The 6,410-nt window shown below is 32.5% G+C and overlaps 1 pseudogene; it reads left to right on the plus strand.

Moving 5' to 3' along the window:
- The first annotated feature begins 473 nt into the window (after positions 1 to 473).
- On the plus strand, positions 474 to 6,078 carry LOC140672934 (uncharacterized; annotated as a pseudogene).
- Positions 6,079 to 6,410: the final 332 nt, after the last annotated feature.

The raw sequence follows: 6,410 nt of genomic DNA on the forward strand, positions 1-6,410 counted from the left end.
AATGAATGCAGAAGGAAAAGTAGTAAATATATTACCGTTAATAGAAATTAAAGCGAAAAAATTATGGTCGTGTAATTTTTCATGTAAAACTGATGATCCAGTTTTAATTGATCGTTATCAGAAACTTTTCGAAACTTTAAATATCTGTACTTTAAAAAATGTACCTAAATTGATACAAGAAATTTATAAACGTACTATAAAAACTTCTAATGACAAATTGGGCCATACGCGTAGTTGCCACATTGATTTAACACTTTGCCTGTTTCTCCCAGTTCAATTATTATCGCCTCATTTTCCACAAGTAAGATATATTAAGCGTTTAATTTATCAACTTACAAGTTTTTATCGAAAGATGGATAATCTGGATGAAGCAGTAACTAATGCTGATTTAAATATATTAAATGAAATTGTAACTTCTGCAGAAGAAAAAACAGATATGTACAAAAATCAGCAGACAGATACAATTTTGAACAATGATGATATTATTTCTAAATATTATCAAGCGTTTAAAGCTTTTTTTTAAACGGTCAACAGATACACCACAGTATGCTTGCGTATCGTGCGAAAGATTATGTTACAAGAGAAATGTTTCTGAAGTCAATACTTTTCGAGGACTAAACACTCCAGATTGGGAAGATTTAATGGCACATGTACAACAAGAAAGTAATGCGCAATATATATGTACTTATTGTGCAGGTAAATTTCGGAAAGGCGTAATGCCCGCATACTGCATTTTGAATAATCTCGTTACACAAGATGTGCCCGAAGCAATATCATCTCTTAACACATTTGAAAAAATTCTTACTATATAGAGAGCTAAAGCATTTTGAACTGTCGTCAAAATGGGAACTGTTTTCAATAAAAAATTGCCTCAAAGACAAATGGTACGAAAAAGGCAGAACATTTCATTTATCACTTCTGTTACAGGAGACATTGAAAAAATTATGCTTGGATACTGATCCAATAAATGTTAATAACGAATTATATATTTTAGTTAGAAGTATCCCGACCAAATCAAAGATTATTTGGGAAGAGATGGTTAATGTTAAAAAAGTTTTTGACGCTTTAACATGGTTAAAAGACAACAATTCGTTATACTCCAATATTATATTGCCAAATGATCATAATAAATTAAGCATTTTAGAACAATTAAAAAATTCAGAATTTTAAGTAGAAAAAACAAAAGTAACATTAGATGACGAATCTGACAATGAATTATTAAACAAACCGGTAGATAAAACAAAAAATGATGTGGAAATTATATTAGACAATCAACAAAAGGCAATGTTAATTCAAGTTACTGATGAAAAGGATGGCTATTATGAAGAATACCCTATTTATCCTTTATATGAAAAGAAAGCAAATAAAACTTCAACAGACTTGTATCAAATGATAAAAATTGAGAATGCACCTTTGGATAATCGTGAAAAAGATTTAGATTTAATGTGTTTTCCAGATTTATATCTTTTTGGTATTAATGGACAACGTGAGATTAGAAAAGCTTAACTTCATGATCATGAATTTATTAAATGTCGTTTAACATCTAAACGTCCACAATACAGATTAAACCAACAATATTTATTGATTTTATTTATTGAATGATGCAAATATTCGTCAGTTAAAACTTGTATCAAATGATAAAAATTGAGAATGCACCTTTGGATATAAATCTGGAAAACACATTAAATCTAAATCTTTTTCACGATTATCCAAAGGTGCATTCTCAATTTTTATCATTTGATACAAGTTTGTTGAAGTTTTATTTGCTTTCTTTTCATATAAAGAATAAATAGTGTATTCTTCATAATAGCCATCCTTTTCATCAGTAACTTGAGTTAACATTGCCTTTTGTTGATTGTCTAATATAATTTCTACATCATTTTTTTGTTTTATCTACCGGTTTATTTAATAACTCATTGTCAGATTCGTCATCTAATGTTACTTTTGTTTCTTCTACTTGAAATTCTGAGTTTTTTAATTGTTCTAAAATGTTTAATTTATTATGATCATTTGGCAATATAATATTGGAGTATAACGAATTGTTGTCTTTTAACCATATTAAAACGTGGAATTTATCATAAATTGAACATAACTAATTCTCAAAATCGTTATACGGCTGGAGAATATTTAGAAGCACTGTTGAACAGTTGGAATCTGATCTAACAACAATATTTTCCACACTTCGAAATACGGAGCAATATTAGAGTAAACCGAGAAGTAATTTAAGGTGTATAACGCAACATTATGGGCCTGCGACATGGTTTTTAACGCTAAGTCCAAGTGAATGGTTATGAGAAGATTTAGGTGAATATATTGTGAAGTAAATGGATGGCATGATGTTTCCTTATCCGTTAGCGTACTTGTTGTTAAAGATCCTGTATCAACGTCGAGATTTCTCGACAATAAGTTTCAAGCAATGCTTGACTTTATTAGCTCCGAAGATCATCCAATTGGTGAAGTAATACACTATTTTTGGCGACGAGAATACCAAGGTAAAGGTATACAACATTTCTATTTATTAATTTGGATTAAAAATGCACCGAGTTTTGGTGAATCAACTGTTGACGAAGTCTCCAAATTTATTTGACAATATATAAGCTGCAGAATGCCACATAAAAATATTTCGCCATTATTGTACAAACGTGTTGATACACATCAGCGACATAAACATAACGATTATTGTCTTCGTTCTAAAAAAATAGGACGTAAAAATTATTCGTCGGTGTCGTTTTGGATTTCCTCGTCCTGTTACTGAAACTTTTAATATGAGAGACGTAGCTACTTCGATAGCAGGTAGAAAACAATTAAAACATAAAAGTAGGTTTTTATAATCTTCCTCGATCAGAGAATGAAATTAATATAAATGATTATAATCCTGTTCTTCTTACTGCATGGAAAGGTAATATGGATATACAATTTATTGGTGAAAAATCATCACTGCTTACCTGGTACATTACTAAATATATTAATAAAGCGGGAAAATGTGAGTTGTCTGATTCTATTCTTAATACTGAAAATAATAATGTTAATAAGAAATTAGTAAGTCATCTTTGGAATATAAGTATGCGATTTATGAATAATAGAGAATGTGGAGCTCTCGAAGCTGCTGATACATTGTTAGGTATTCCTTTGTACGGAACTGATCGAAATACAATTATCAGATGGTTAGATGTTAACCAAATATGACGTAAAAGATTAAAAGACTATAAAGAAATTGAAGTTCTTGATCCTGAATCTGTAGATATATTTTATCCGTCTTTAGTAGATGATCTTTATCCACATACTAAACGAATTAGAAAATACATCTTTTTATGAATTTGCACAGTGGTAAGATATCTCGATCAAACCGAAAAAGAATATATTGAATATTATAAAATAGATAACAATAAGTATTTTAAGCGGCGACAGCGTGGATATCTTATTGATCATTATAAATTTAATGTTAATACACAGCCGGAAAAATATTTCTTTGCGTTATTACTTATGTTTAAACCATGGCAAAAATTGGACGACCTTAAAACGGAGATACTTATGCCGAATCGTTTCACAAAAAAAAATGTATCTTGTTGAAGCGTTACAATATCACGAAAAATTAGAAGAATTGCAAAAAGCATTTGAAATTGCAACACAGGTAGTTCAGCAATGCTTAGATGACAATTTACAAAAACAACTGTCTCAAGATGATCCTGAAAATCCGATAAGTATTCAAGATTTATGTGTTTTAATTATGTCAATTGATTCGTCTCGTTATTCTGTGCATAAAAGTATTAGAGTAAGATAATCAAAAAATATGAATATTTTACGAGATATCTTGTATTTTATGTCAAAATACTGCAACTTTGAAGCCTTATAACTCAAAAAATACTCAATGAAAAATACTTTGTCATAAGTGTTTTGGAAAGCTCTCGAGATGAGCTACAAGAATATGTAAAAATATATAGAGTGTTCCATTTAAAAAACTTGAAGTGACCTTCACATGACCTTCAAATGACTTTTCAAGGTCAAATCAATGGTACCATCTTATAGCCCCCTTGAAACCATACAACTTTTATCTGAAAAATTGTTCTCTCTCGGGCTTGGTTTTCGAGATATTCGACTGGATGGATTAAAATGGTTCACTCTGTATATATATATATATATATATATATATATATATATATATATACAGGGTGTCTCATAACTAATGAGCCAACGCTCGTGAGTGGGTAGAGTACAGTGAACCAAACTCCCACGAAAATCGCAAAATAACCTAATACTTTTTTGTTCAGTTCACTGTACTCTATCCGTTCACGAGCGTTGGCTCGTTAGTTATGAGACATCCTGTATATATATACAGGGAGTCCGTTGGTGAGCAGGTAGAGTACATTAAACTGAACAGAAAAGTCCTGTACCATTTTGCAATTTTCGGAATAATTATTGAGAAATTAATTTACAAAGATCGGCAATTCCGGCGAATATCAACCCGCCGCAAAAAAGATGGCGAGAAGGACGGCCTTAAGGACGGTTGCTAAGCGCGCGTGGCGTAAATAGGCGCCATTGCCTCGCGGTTACCAGGGACATAGACGAGAAGCGTTGATAAGAACAATAGATTAGCGATTATTATTTAGCGACCGGCCTAGCGGAGGGCCGTCCTTCTCGTCATCTTTTTTACGGCGAGCTGATACTCGCGCCGGATTTGTCGATCTTTGTAAATTAATTTCTCAATAATTATTCCGAAAATTGCAAAATGGTACAGGACTTTTTTGTTCAGTTTAATGCACTCTACCTGCTCACGAACGTTAATTCAATCTTTATGGGACACCCGGTATATACAATATAGTAAAAAAAATTATATGAAAAATATTTATTAAAAACTATTTATTAAACATGCAATTTGCTCGTATTCTATGTCGGCCACCACTTTCGAACACAAAATAGATAATTATTACTAAATATATATATAATTGCAATTTCATATAATAATTATATTAAAATCAATTATTATAGTTATGGTAATATATTTCCACTTAATTGGAAAAAATGTGGATTAAATATTTTATAAAAACTGTTTCCATCAGATTGTAGTAACTTTTCTGACAATAAGTATGGTACAGTATTTCCGCTCGTTTGCGTATAGGCAACTGTTGTCCGCATAATGCTTTTAAGTTAACCTAAACAAAATTATTATTGTCTCGATAATAGCAACATAATGGAAACGGAAGGAAAACTTATGTCTAGCAATAATTTCCTTTTTTACACCAAGGAACGCTTTGCTATCTGGCAACATATATAATTTAATACATACCTCACTCGATGTCAGTAGTGTTATAGTGGGGATTCTAAGCCATGGGGCGCCGAGGGGGGTGCGGGGGCGGGGGTATCTGGGAGGCGCGAGGGGTTTGATGTTAGGGAAAGGGGGTGGGGGGGAAGGGTCCTACACACGTTCGAAAGTAGATGTTTATCTTTGCGGTTGATCTTATAGCCGGGGGTATTTTAGAAGTCATAAAACTGTTTTTTTTCTAGTTTTATGATCATTTTATGGTCATTATATCATTAGGATTTTAAGCGCCGACGTTCGGCAGCTTTGCCCCCTCGCGGAAAATCTCCCATAAAACTGGAGCGAAACATCTTCCATAATTTTTAGGGAAAGAACTGCAACTGCAAGGTGTTTATCTTTGTGGTTGATTTATAGCCGGGGGACATTTTAGAAACCATAAAACTGTTTTTTTTTCTTTTTTTCTAATTTTTATGATCATTTTATGACCATTAGAATATTATGGAAAAAGAGATTTTAAGCGCCGGCGTTCGGCAGCTTTACACCCTCGCGGAAAATCTCCCATAAAACTGGAGCGAAACATCTTCCATAATTTTTAAGGAAAGAATGCAACGCACCAGCGCCAACATTCGGCTGCTCGAATTTGAAAATCTGTCTCCGCGTTAAAACGTATTCAACAGTCGTCGAGTGTCTTTCGATTTAGTGCTAAAATGGATATAGAAGATGTGATTGTCATCGAAGACAATGAAGATAATGAAGATGTGGTTATTATCGACGACAGCGATGAAGAAGTGGAAATAGTGAATGACTCTGATTATGAGTGATCCGGAAGACTATTTGAATGAACAAGTAGTGCCGTTAGTGCGTGAAGATTTACGAATTATAACTGAACGGCAGGAAATGTGTAACATCATATTTTATTACGAAGTAAAAAAGTATGACAACGACGAGAAAAATAGTGAAAAATTTTGTTCGGGATGTTTCATCGAAGTTCAAGATTCATATACACAAGGTAAAATTGTATAAACATGAAACTGGACAATATATTTATCACGGTTGGAACTCGTGTAATAATTGTGGACACTCACTGTGCCAAGTAATAGCATGTAGTGTGTGTCGTTTTTGTGCGCAGCAATAAACTTTTGTAGACATTTGC

The sequence above is a fragment of the Anoplolepis gracilipes genome, chromosome 14 (genome assembly GCF_047496725.1).
Source record: "Anoplolepis gracilipes chromosome 14, ASM4749672v1, whole genome shotgun sequence".
NCBI classification, from domain to species: Eukaryota; Metazoa; Arthropoda; class Insecta; order Hymenoptera; family Formicidae; genus Anoplolepis; species Anoplolepis gracilipes.